The 11902-nt window shown below is 37.4% G+C and overlaps 1 protein-coding gene across 4 annotated transcripts in view; it reads right to left on the bottom strand.

Moving 5' to 3' along the window:
• NRG3 (neuregulin 3) overlaps positions 1 to 11902 on the bottom strand; it is a 1235273-nt gene that overhangs the window by 1012743 nt on the left and 210628 nt on the right. The gene's annotated exons all lie outside the window — the stretch shown is intronic.

Raw genomic sequence — 11902 nt, 5'->3', positions numbered from 1 at the left:
ATCAGTAACTGATGAATCACATATGTTGTATCTTCTGTATCTCCTACTGGTGCTAGACACCAAGTCAGACATTAAACACTAATTGTTAAATGGCGTTGTAAACAGTTACACTCTACAGGAGCATTAGTTGTTGCTGTCATTACCTCAAAGCTATGAAAAGGAAGAATGGTTTCCTCTTCATTAAATTAGTCCTGAAATCCTCGTATTTACAAACTGGAATACTACTGTCTACACTCACCCATTCAAGCATTCTTTCATTCATGAAATATTTATCAGTTGCACACTGCTCCAAGAGGATCATTCCTTAAAAGCCGTTTAGGGGAGTGGAAATAATGTAAATCTGAAGGGGAAAGAGGAATATAACTATTCTGGTTTTATGATAAATATTCACACAAATCCTACAGATATAGAAATTACACAGCTGATTTCCCTTTAGATTGCATAGCAAGACCTATATCCCTGAGGACCATGCCATATGTCAAGTGAAACTGACAAAGTGCTATTCAACAGAAACGACACAAAGTTTACTTCGGCAGCATTAAGATGATAATGCAGAATTTCTTGAATAGCTCTCTTGCACCACTCTGTGTTAAAAATGACTGCTTAGAGTCTAACAGTTCTGATCTGGTGCTGCTTCTCTGAACAACACAATGCCAAACCTATGACATAGTTAGCCAGAGTGCAGCTATTAGAACAGAAACAAAAATGCCATAAAAAATAAGACGAGGATATTTATTAAAACAGAAAAAAGTAATTAACACAAATTAAATAAATTTAAAATAAAATAAGATTAAGACCTAGTCTCTAGTGTGCTAAAATCTGAGTTACAATAATTATCTTCAAGAATGAATTTTCCTAGATAACTAAAATGGAAAAAATTCCACTAGCTTCAAGTTTTCAGGAGGCAGTGTGCAGCCTTGTATCAAAATGGAGAAATTCTCCACTGTTTTCACATTTATTATACTTGCTATTTTTAATTTTCAAGTTAAAAATTAATTAAAAGGTAAGAGAGAAATACAATTTGCAGTCATATTCTTTATATATACATATATAATAAAGATGAATATTCACAACACATATATGTTTATATACATATGTATATATATTTTATTCTTTGTTAGGTAAATCATAAACATTCTTATATGAGAAATATAGGCAAGACGAGTGGACAACTTTGTTTAATGTGGCAGTTATTCTTTATTCTTTATATATATTCTTTACATATATTTGAGTAAAATATATGAAATCCAAAATCACATTTGAAAAACACCTGTATTAACTATGGAAGGCATGTTTAAAGAACGAAAATGCACTTTAGTTCAGATTCACTTCTAATTACTATACTATAAAAATCAGAGATTTTTTAAAACCATAAAAAGGTTAACAACAAAAATGACCAAAGCAATGCAAAACATATTTCTGAGTAATCTGTAAATTGGATTGTGAATTCTTTTTTGATGGAGAAAATAAGTTAGGCAGCAACCTAATTTATAATTTTTAATTACAGAAAGAGCTGGAATAAGGAAATTCTTGCCCAAATAACCAGAGACTTTAGAGCTAGGAATAAAGCTTTCTGGTCACAGCATCTCAAATCCACCTGAGGAATGAAGCAGTTTAGCAAGCTTCCTGAAAGTCCCCTCCTCTCTAAATAAGGGATACATTCAGAGAGAGAAAATACCATCTCACACTTTCTTTAGCATCTGTAATTATTAAAAAAGGTTTGCCTTTATTGACATAACTCTTTAATGAGAACCTCTACACACACAGGTCTACAGTCTACTTCTTTCTGTCACTAATTCAACAAATATTTATTGAACACATATTATGTGCCAAGGAGTATGTGTACATATGCTAAGCTCCTTCAGTCATGTCCAACTTTCTATGACCCTATGGACCGTAGCCTGCCAGACGCCTCTGTCCATGGGACTGTCCGGGCAAGAGTACTGGAGTGGACTGCCATGCCCTCCTCCAAGGGATCTTCCTGAGGCAGGGGTCAAATCCATGCCCCTCCCATCTCCTGCATTGGCAGGTAGGTTCTGTACCTCTAGCACCATCTGGGAAGCCCGCCAGGAAGTATGGCATCCAACATAACGAACAGACTTACTATGTCATATACCATGGCAGATACTAGAAATGGACACAAAGCAGGGATCTCTCTCTCCCTACACTCTCACTTTACAAATGTGTGCTACAAAGATGTGCGATAATTTTTACCCCAAAGTCACTGCCATATCTAAACCGTACTATCCAATCTATTTACACATCAGTGAAAAGGCTTAACTTCATTGGTCAGACCTGGTGAGAGGAAGCAGAGTGTTGCCGCCGCTATTGTCTATGAGCTATTTCTCTAATAACGAGCATCTCCTACTTGTGCTTTTTAAATGGATTTCTCGTTATCACTATCAATTACCTTCAGACTTTTAAAGTGAATATGTTTCCTACGGAAGTAGAAACGCCTTTGAAGAAAGTCAGTGAGTCTAAAGCGTCTAGAAAATCCAATATTCCAGAAGGAAAAACCGTAATGATCAAGTGCATTAAGACAGGTGATTGTTATGAGGTGAAACTTTAATTTGTATGCAATATTGCTCAGTTTCTGCATACAAAAGTGTCAATAAGTTCACTGGTCAGTAATGGAACAGTGTGTTCAATCGGTGTGCTCAGTTCTTTATGTTTGCATGAATACGCGGCAGATTGTTAAATGTGCATTTAAGAGTTATTTTAGTCAAACTAAGAACCCTGGTTGGAGTTTTTGATTAAGATGGGAAATACATAACTGTTTTTCCATTTATAGCAGAGACATACATGATCTTTCAATCCCCAAATTCACTATTCTACAAACATTCAGGAAAGGATAATATCCAGCTAATGGGGATGTCTAAACTCCAGGTGGAGATTGCGGACCAGTCTTCAGGTTAACACATTCCAGGACTTCATGCATTTGTGGGGCACACTCTCAGCTCTTATCTGCCTTGCAGATATCACAGACAGCTTGATACACAGAGAGTTATGGGCATTCATGTATTGCTTCGTTAAACCTCAACATTATACTTATCCACCAAAGATTACATTAATTCAGCTAGTTATTCAAGTCTATTCATATTTGATCCTTTTTTAATAAAAGATCTAGTCTAGAACATCCTTCCCAACCACCATTTCCTATACTCATAATTCCTTATGTTGTTCAGCAAATTACAATTTAAAATGTATATTTAACAGTGGTGAGTTAATGGCACTCTATTAAGCTTTTTAACATATATTAATTTTAATATACTTGGTATGTTCTAATAAAATGATTACAAAAATCACAATAATATTTTCATAAACACATTTTTTCATATTATTTCTTTTGAACGGATCCCCATGAAAGCCTTGTGAGATTACTAGACAAATCTCTATTTTACTAATGTGACTAGATGAATTTCCTATAATTGTAGAGCTATAAGCTATGTAGGATGGGACCAGAGAAATATTCTGGCTCTTGGACTAACAATCTTTCCTTAAGCCATCCCTCAATTCACTGATAAAATTTTAAACCAGAAAATGTCAATGTAGTTTCCTTATCTATAAAAGTTTTATCAGAAAAATTGTTTATGTCAATAAGAGGTACATACGATTTCTTTACTATTACCATGACAAAAATATATAAGATTGGATTCAAACAGTAAGCAGGAGGTTCCTTTCCAGAAATCCAGATTAGTCACTCATCAGGCCAACAAACCCTTCTTGACGCTCAAACCTTTTAGAGTTGGGATTCTTTTACTCTCCCAACTATGTTGTAAAATGGAAATTAGATTTTTGTGATGTCAGCCAACAGGCAAGTCACACTTGAATGATCAGAGAAAGTTGGAAAAAAAACCTGTTCTCTTCTGGCTATACCACTTTTCTTTCTTTAGTTCCCAAAACATTAGCTTATAAATGTATCTCTACTACTAAATCTATATCGAGACAAAAGAACTGAGGGATTCATGAAGGACACGACATGACTATTCTTTGAAATCAACTTCTCATATGACCAAAAAAAAATCATCCTTTGCCTCTAAACAATATATTGATTGTCTCTATGCAAATAGAGCAGAAATTGCTTATCAGTGGAACAGTACAGTTTCCATCTGAAATATGTTTACACGTTCTCACCTCATGCTTCTTCCAATTATGTTTCCTCTATTTTTCTGGGCTAAGATATTTGTAATACTTCAATTTATTTTTTCCCACTTATATCTTGGTCTAAAATAATAATAAAAAAATAGAAATGTGAGATTGTAAAATAGAAAACCTAAAATGCATTTAAGTTAGTTACATAAAAAAATGTCAAAACAGCCATGGATATTTTCATCCATAGAACTGTAAGAAAAGTATAGAATCACAGAGTAAGTGAATAGTTTGGGGTGGAGAGGACCTTTGGGATTAGCTAAGGCAGAGTTAAGTAGTATTATCAAGTTGCCAGAAAGACAGACAGACAGGCTGCAGCTCCTTTGTATGGCTAAATGGCAATATTAATCTGCAGGCGAGTGAGTTGCCCATGACCCTGACCAGTGTCATCAGAGGCCCAGGTTCAGGTTCATTTGATCCCAATACAAGGCTAACTGTACACACAACAAAAGAAGAGATCAATCCTTTTCCAAGGAGGGAGGAGATTGAGCTTTTTTTTTTTTTTTTTTCCCAGCATCTTTTCCTGCATTTTTGTTTTCCCCTCCACGTTGGCTCTTACTTCCCTGGTGGCTCAGACAATAAAGAATCTGCCTGCAATGCAGGAGATCTGAGTGTGATCCTTGGGTGGGAAGATCCCCTGAAAAAGGAAATGGCAACCTACTCCAGTGTTCTTGCCTGGAGAATTCCATGGACAGAGGAGCCTGGCAGGCTACAGTCCACGGGACCGTCAAGAGTCAGATTTCACTGAGTGACTCTCATACACTATATTTTGAAAATGCTACTTCTCCCATTAAAAGGTAGAAATAAACACTGCCCCGCCTCACTGACTCTTGCCCCTGTAGTCTGTTTCACCCACTTGCCTGGAGTGCACCCTGATCCTTAACCATTCTGTCAGCCTGCTTTCCCAACAATCACACTTTCCTGCCCTTGGCATCCAGAGTCCTGGGGCAGATAACAAGGATGAGTTACACTGAGCTCTCAGAGAGCCTGGAGCAACAGGGTGCGGGGTGGGGTGGGGAACCTGGTCAAGGAGGAGAAGATTAAGGACAGAAGTGCTTTATTTCCCAGGCCACTTGGAGCACACCACCCACTGAGGCCCTGCTGACTCACTGTGCCTGGAGTCCAGACAACTGCAGCCAAAGCCATCTTTGAAGAGCTAGTCTTTGGTTATTAAAAGCAAAGGAAAGGAAAGACTAATATAAATGTGCACCAAGCAGTGTGCTGATTCATTTCTTTTTTTTTTCACTGTTTTTTCTTATTATTATTATTATTTTTTTACTTTTCAATATTGTATTGGTTTTGCCACACATCAACATGAATATACATGACTGCAAGCTAAGTTGCTCAGTCGTGTCTGACTCTTTGTGACCCCCTGGCCATATAGCCACCATTCTACTCTGTCCATGGGGTTCTCCAGGCAAGAATACTGGAATGGGTTGCTATGCCCACTTCCAGGAGATCTTCCTGGAGATCTTCCTGATCCAGAAATTGAACCCAAGTCTCTTCAGTTTCCTGCATCGGCAGGTGGGTTCTTGACCACAAGTGCCACCTGGGAAGCTCTAATTTCTATACATAATTTCTTTTAAATATTTGCAAACAGCAAATCAACAGATACAGCATCCTTGTAAGAGATATACCTGTGTGTGTCTACATGTGTGACTGTGTGTAGGTGCACAAATATATGTATGAGTATGGGGGGAAGGGAGGGAAAGCCAAAAAGGAATACACAGAACAACCCTAGGGCATTCTCTGTGGGGTGGATCCTATTAAAGAGAGGGGCCTTTGTGCTGCAAACAACCTTAATGTTTAAGATGTGTGAGTGTGACAGTAGAGCCAGAGAAAGATGAAATATTCTGTATAACAGAAGAACTTTGATTTGGAGCTCCGGAGGGCAATTCTGGAGCAAGAAGACAATTCAGAAATGGGAGAAATGTGGGGGAAGAAAGGTCCAGGTTAAAGCCCACAAATATATTATCCCCTTATGACACCGCCACATTTACTACACTCACCCTCCATAGGCAGGCAGATGCTCAGATCTCACTTTCCGAAGGACATGGGGTAAAACAACAGCAATAACCATGAGCACAGGAGCTGGAGGGAGATGGGACCATGAGAAGATCCAACACAGAAATTCTGCAAGAGTTTTACAATTGCAAAGACCTTGGAACTGAAAGAGCAATACATATTCAATGAGATCTCCAAGGAGCGAATAGGGACCCAGCTGCATTACCCACACAGGTAATTGTCTTAAAAACTTCACACACACAGAAAACGACTTTGGCTCAAAGAACATATAAAAGAATTTCACATTGGGGAAAATGGTAGCAACCGAATTGGGATCTCCAAAGGCCTGATCTCAAAGCTTAACTCTTTCCATTCACAAGTGTTGCCCAAACTGGCCTGAATGAGACAACCAGAGTTAAGAGCCATCACCAGAATCCTGATCTTTCATCCTGTTCATTACCAGAAGGAGGCTAAGGATACTCCCCTTTAGGACAGAAAAATCTAAGGCTGAGGATGTTCCCCTTTAGGACAGAAAATTTGGAGATAGCCCCTTCTCCCTCCTACTCAGCATAGCCAGGTGCCAGCCACAGGTTGGTCAGTCTGGGCATCTTCCAATCCCAAGGCCACTGGCAATTCCTCTGAAAAAGGAGAAGGCCAGTGTTCCATCTAGACACCGGGGAACACAGGTGGACAATATTTTCATTAGAAACTATTGTACTCATTTTTGCTGGAATAAATATTCACAAGGCTAAAACAATAACAAAATTGCTAATCAAATGATATTGAATAAAAATTAAAGCACATTCTTGAAATCATCGTGTACAATACCACTTAAAATGTTCTCTATTGCATCTTTGATTTGTGCATAATGACCAAAATTACTACTTGTGGGGAGAACAGATCTGTTGAACACGTTTAAAATCATTGTAGTTCAGGCTGGAAGAATTTCAGTTAAAAGAGTGTACTTCTCAACAGTTTACAGCACACAGTAGGAAGTATGTCAGCCTAGGTAAGTTGGTCTTCTACAATATTTCTATTCTTCATAGCAACCCCTATGCTATAGCCATTTTCTCATGCCCTATACTGCATACCTATATTAGGCTTGTTAGTCATTCATTATTATGTGGGTAACAGAGAAAATGCCCCTGATCTCACAGAATGAGATGCATACACAGGTGACTACAATGTCAACAGATTAGGTTTTAGAGACTTAATATTAGTAATCCTACAGTTCAGTCGCTCAGTCATGTCCAACTCTTTGTGACCCCATGGACTGCAGCACACCAGGCCTCCCGGTCCATCACCAACTCCTGGAGTTTACTCAAAGTCATGTCCATTGAGTGGGTGATGCCATCCAACCATCCATGCTCTGGTGTCCCCTTCTCCTCCTGCCTTCAATCTTTCCCAGCGTGAGGGTCTTTTCAAATGAGTCAGTGCCTTTGCATGAGGTGGCCAAAGTATTGGAGTTTCAGCTTCAGCACCAGTCCTTCCAAAGAATATTCAGGACTGATTTCCTTTAGGATTGACTGGTTGGATCTCCTTGCAGTCCAAGGGACTCTCAAGAGTCTTCTCTAACACCACAGTTCAAAAGCATCAATTCTTTGGTGCTCAGATTTCTTTATAGTCCAACTCTCACAACCATACATGACTACTGGAAAAACTATACCTTTGACTGGACAGACCTTTGTTAGCAAAATAATGTCTCTGCTTTTTAATATGTTGTCTAGGTTGGTCATAACTTTCCTTCCAAGGAGCAACCGTCTTTTAATTTCATGGCTGCAGTCATCATCTGCAGTGATTTTGGAGCCCCCCAAAATAAAGTCTGACACTGTTTCCATTGTTTCCCCATCTATTTGCCATGAAGTGATGGGACCGGATGCCATGATCTTAGATTTCTGAATGTTGAGTTTTAAGCCAACTTTCTCACTTTCCTCTTTCACTTTCATCAAGAGGCTCTTTAGTTCTTCTTTGCTTTCTGCCATAAGGGTGGTATCATCTGCATATCTGAGGTTATTGATATTTCTCCCGGCAATCTTGATTCCAGCTTGTGCTTCATCCAGTCCAAGATTTCTCATGATGTACTCTTTGATTAGATACCTGCTGAGAGTCTAATACTGCAACAACTTTAAGTCTACACTTTACAAACAGCAAGGTCTTTATTATTACACCCATTTAACTAACAGGAGGAAACAGAAGTTGAGAACTGTCAATATGTTCAGTAGCAAGGAGTCTGTAAGTGGCAGAAGTGATAATTATCAAGGCAAGATATGAGAGCCTATTGGTCATACTCAAGGTGACGGTGTCCTTGTAAATCGGCTTTAACAGGTAAGTAGGCAGAGGGTCTTCCTAGGACAGGAAAGAAACTGAACAAAGCCCAAAACATGGAAAACATAGCAATTACCCTGGTGTAGGATGGATTGATTAGGTAAACTGGAACTGGGAAGATCCACTGAGGACCACTGAAACAGCACTAAAAATAAATAAAAATAATTTGAGTTAAACTCTAGGTGAAATTTGGAAGGAAAACGAGGCAATGAGGTACATTTTCACCTGGGTTATATTTATTCAACATAAAAACTAGTTGAAAACATCTCCCTCGAGTTTACCCATTTTCCCCTAGAAACAGCACATCTTTCTTTCTATCACCTATCTTAGAAAATGTTGGCTCCATCCACCAGGTGCTCGAGAAAGAAGCTTGAGTGACATGCATGACTCTGCCCCTTCTCTCACGCTTACCATTTCATGACTGTGAACTCTATCCATCTGCCTCTGATATCTCCAGTGAACCCACATCCCTCCATAGTCACTTTCCTTCCCCTCATAAAGCCACGATCATCCCTCACCTATATTATAGCAATACCTTCTTAGGCTTTCTCTCTCCAGGCTTTACCCCTTTCTACCTAGTATGGAAAATGCTACAGTCCTGATGTTTTGAAAAGCAAATCTGGATACATGATTCCCTACTTTCAAACATTTCAATAAATCCCATCACTCTCCAAAGAACAACACATTTCCCTTGATGCTTTCCACCCATCCAGCTTCACTTTGCAAGTGCTTATACACCACCATCTATATTCCTCCCCAGACTGAATGATTTTTTTTTTCAGTGTCTTAAATAACCCATGCTTCCTCTCACTGGAAACATCACACATGTTGCCTCAGCTTGGTTTTCTCTCTCCTGACCTCTGTCCTTCACCACTGAACACACATGAAAAATACAGACTTCAAATCATCTGTTCCGGGATGCCTTCCCTAATTCCACTGTCTAGATTAGTCATACCTACCATCAAGATTTCCACATCAAGTATTTATCATTAAAGACATTATCACATTCAATCACAACAGCCTGCTCACTTGTCTGTTGTACTTAAATTTAGTCTTTTGGTATGTCCATTTTTTTTTTTTTCATTTTTGTATCCACAAGGCTTCAAGAAAAGTAGTAGAACTCTTGATATCTTAATATTTCTTTAAAAATAAATACGAATGAACAAATGAAGAAAGGAGAAAGACAAGATAAAACTCAAAGACTTGTCATGATACTAATCAATATGCCTGAAATTAAACTCCTTTTTTTTTTACTGTATAAAGATATATTTTAATGGAATATAAGAAAAAGCTTTAAATATATATACATGCTAAAACAGATATATGTATATACAACTATTTAGCACAACATGGGGTTGCAAAGATTGGGACTTAGCAACTGAACAACAATAACAAAAAAACACCAAAAAGATCATTTATATTCTAAGAAGAAGAAATGGGATTCTGAGAAAATAAATTCTAAGAAGTACTAGAAGAAATAACTGAAGAATGAAGAGCTTCACAACATTGATGGAGAAAAATTTCCAGGCATAACATCAAAGGCAGAGAACATAAAAGGAAAAATCAATATATTTGTTTATAAAAAATTTAAACAGTCTGTATCAGAAAGAGAAATAAAGCACCATTAACAAAATTGAAAACAGAAATAACAACCTAGGAAAAAAATAACTTGCAATATATGGCCAAGAATCACTATCCTTAATATATAAAGAGTTCTCAGGGGGATTAAAAAAAAAAAAAAAAACTAAAAAAAAAAAAAAAAAAAGGGCGACACCTTACTCAAAGGGAACCACAATTCTTATTAGGAGTTTGACTAAATGTTCCCAGAATATACCACCCTTTTATTTCTACTGGAGCACAAAGTGAAATGCAAAATATCAAAGGATCATTGTTAATGCACAGCTGCATTAGCAGGAGAGTAAAGGAATTCTTCAGAAGATTTTAGAAAAGAAAAAAATGTAGAATCGACATGAGTAAGCAAAGAATGTAATGAAAAGGTTTCCTGAATTCATATGCTAATCACTGGTAGCACAGGAGCTGAGTTATAGTAACCCACACGAATAAGAAACCTAGGTGGAAGATCAGTGTCAAGAGCCTCTATGGGACTCTGGTTGGTGGGAATGTATAATTAGTGCAACCACTGTGGAAAACAGTATGGACATTTCCCAAAACTAAAAACAGAAATACCATATGCTGCAGAAATTCCACTCCTGGGTATATATCCATAAAAACAAAAACAGTAATCCAAAAAGATACATGCACCCTAATATTCAGAGCAGCGTTACAACAGCCAAGCTATGGAAGCAATCTAAGCATCCATCAACAAGTGAACGGATAAAGAAAATATGGTATACGACCCCCCCACACACACACACACACAATGGACTACTACTCAGACATAAAAAAAACTGAAATTTTGCCATCTGCAGCAACATGCATGGACTGAGAGGGTATTACGCTATGTGAAGTAAGTCAGAAAAAGACAAATGCTTCATGATATCACTTATATGTGGGATCTAAAGAATTCAACATTCTAGTGGGTATAACAGATACGAAGCAGACACAGATATACAGCAGAAACTAGAGGTTACCAGTGAGGATGGAAGGAGGAACAACATAGGGGTGGGGGAGTGGGAAGTGAAAAAGCCTGGATGAAAGGCTCAAGGATGCATTGTACAAGGCAGGGAATATAGCAACATTTTGTAATAACTATTAATGAAAAGCAACCTTTAAAAATTGTATCAAAAAAGTTTTAAAAGAATCTCAATGAGAATCTTGAATTCCTGAAACACGACAAGGCATTAGGAATGCTATTTTCAGCTTTAGCTTTTGGAAAAAGAATTTTCTAAAAAAACTACTCCCTTGATAAATTTTTAAACAAAAGTTTATGCTCATGCTTGAAAACTTAATTTACACTTTCAAGCCTTTCTCCGTTAAAATAACCCAAACTTTAGGCATAATTTAAAGTGTTTCTTATGTGCTAAGACCCCCAGTTATCTGAAAGCAGCATATGAAAATCCTTTCTGAAGAAAATTTAAATTCAGCTTTAAAAACTACCCTAATAAGATCAAAGAATCAAAGATTAAAGGAACTTGAACTCATAATTAAAAAATCATTATATATGAAGAAATAAGCTGTCATTAGCAACTGTAAGTGCCACAAAGCACAGAATCAGACCCCTAATGATTACAGATACAAAGTTTATTACATACATTATAAATCATGCACATTAAATATGTTTAAAGAAATAATAGCAAAGATTGACCATAAATATAAGAAAAATAGAGACTAACAAAACTGACCAGATATATTTGAAAAAGAGGCAAGAAAACCTATAGAAATGAAAAATACATTAGCTAAAATGATTGTGAGACAGCTGAAAAGAAAACTAGTACACTAGAAAATAAATCTGAGAAAAATATAG

The sequence above is a fragment of the Ovis aries genome, chromosome 25, assembly GCF_016772045.2.
Source record: "Ovis aries strain OAR_USU_Benz2616 breed Rambouillet chromosome 25, ARS-UI_Ramb_v3.0, whole genome shotgun sequence".
NCBI classification, from domain to species: domain Eukaryota; kingdom Metazoa; phylum Chordata; class Mammalia; order Artiodactyla; family Bovidae; genus Ovis; species Ovis aries.
This window is presented reverse-complemented; position numbering and strand designations above follow the sequence as displayed.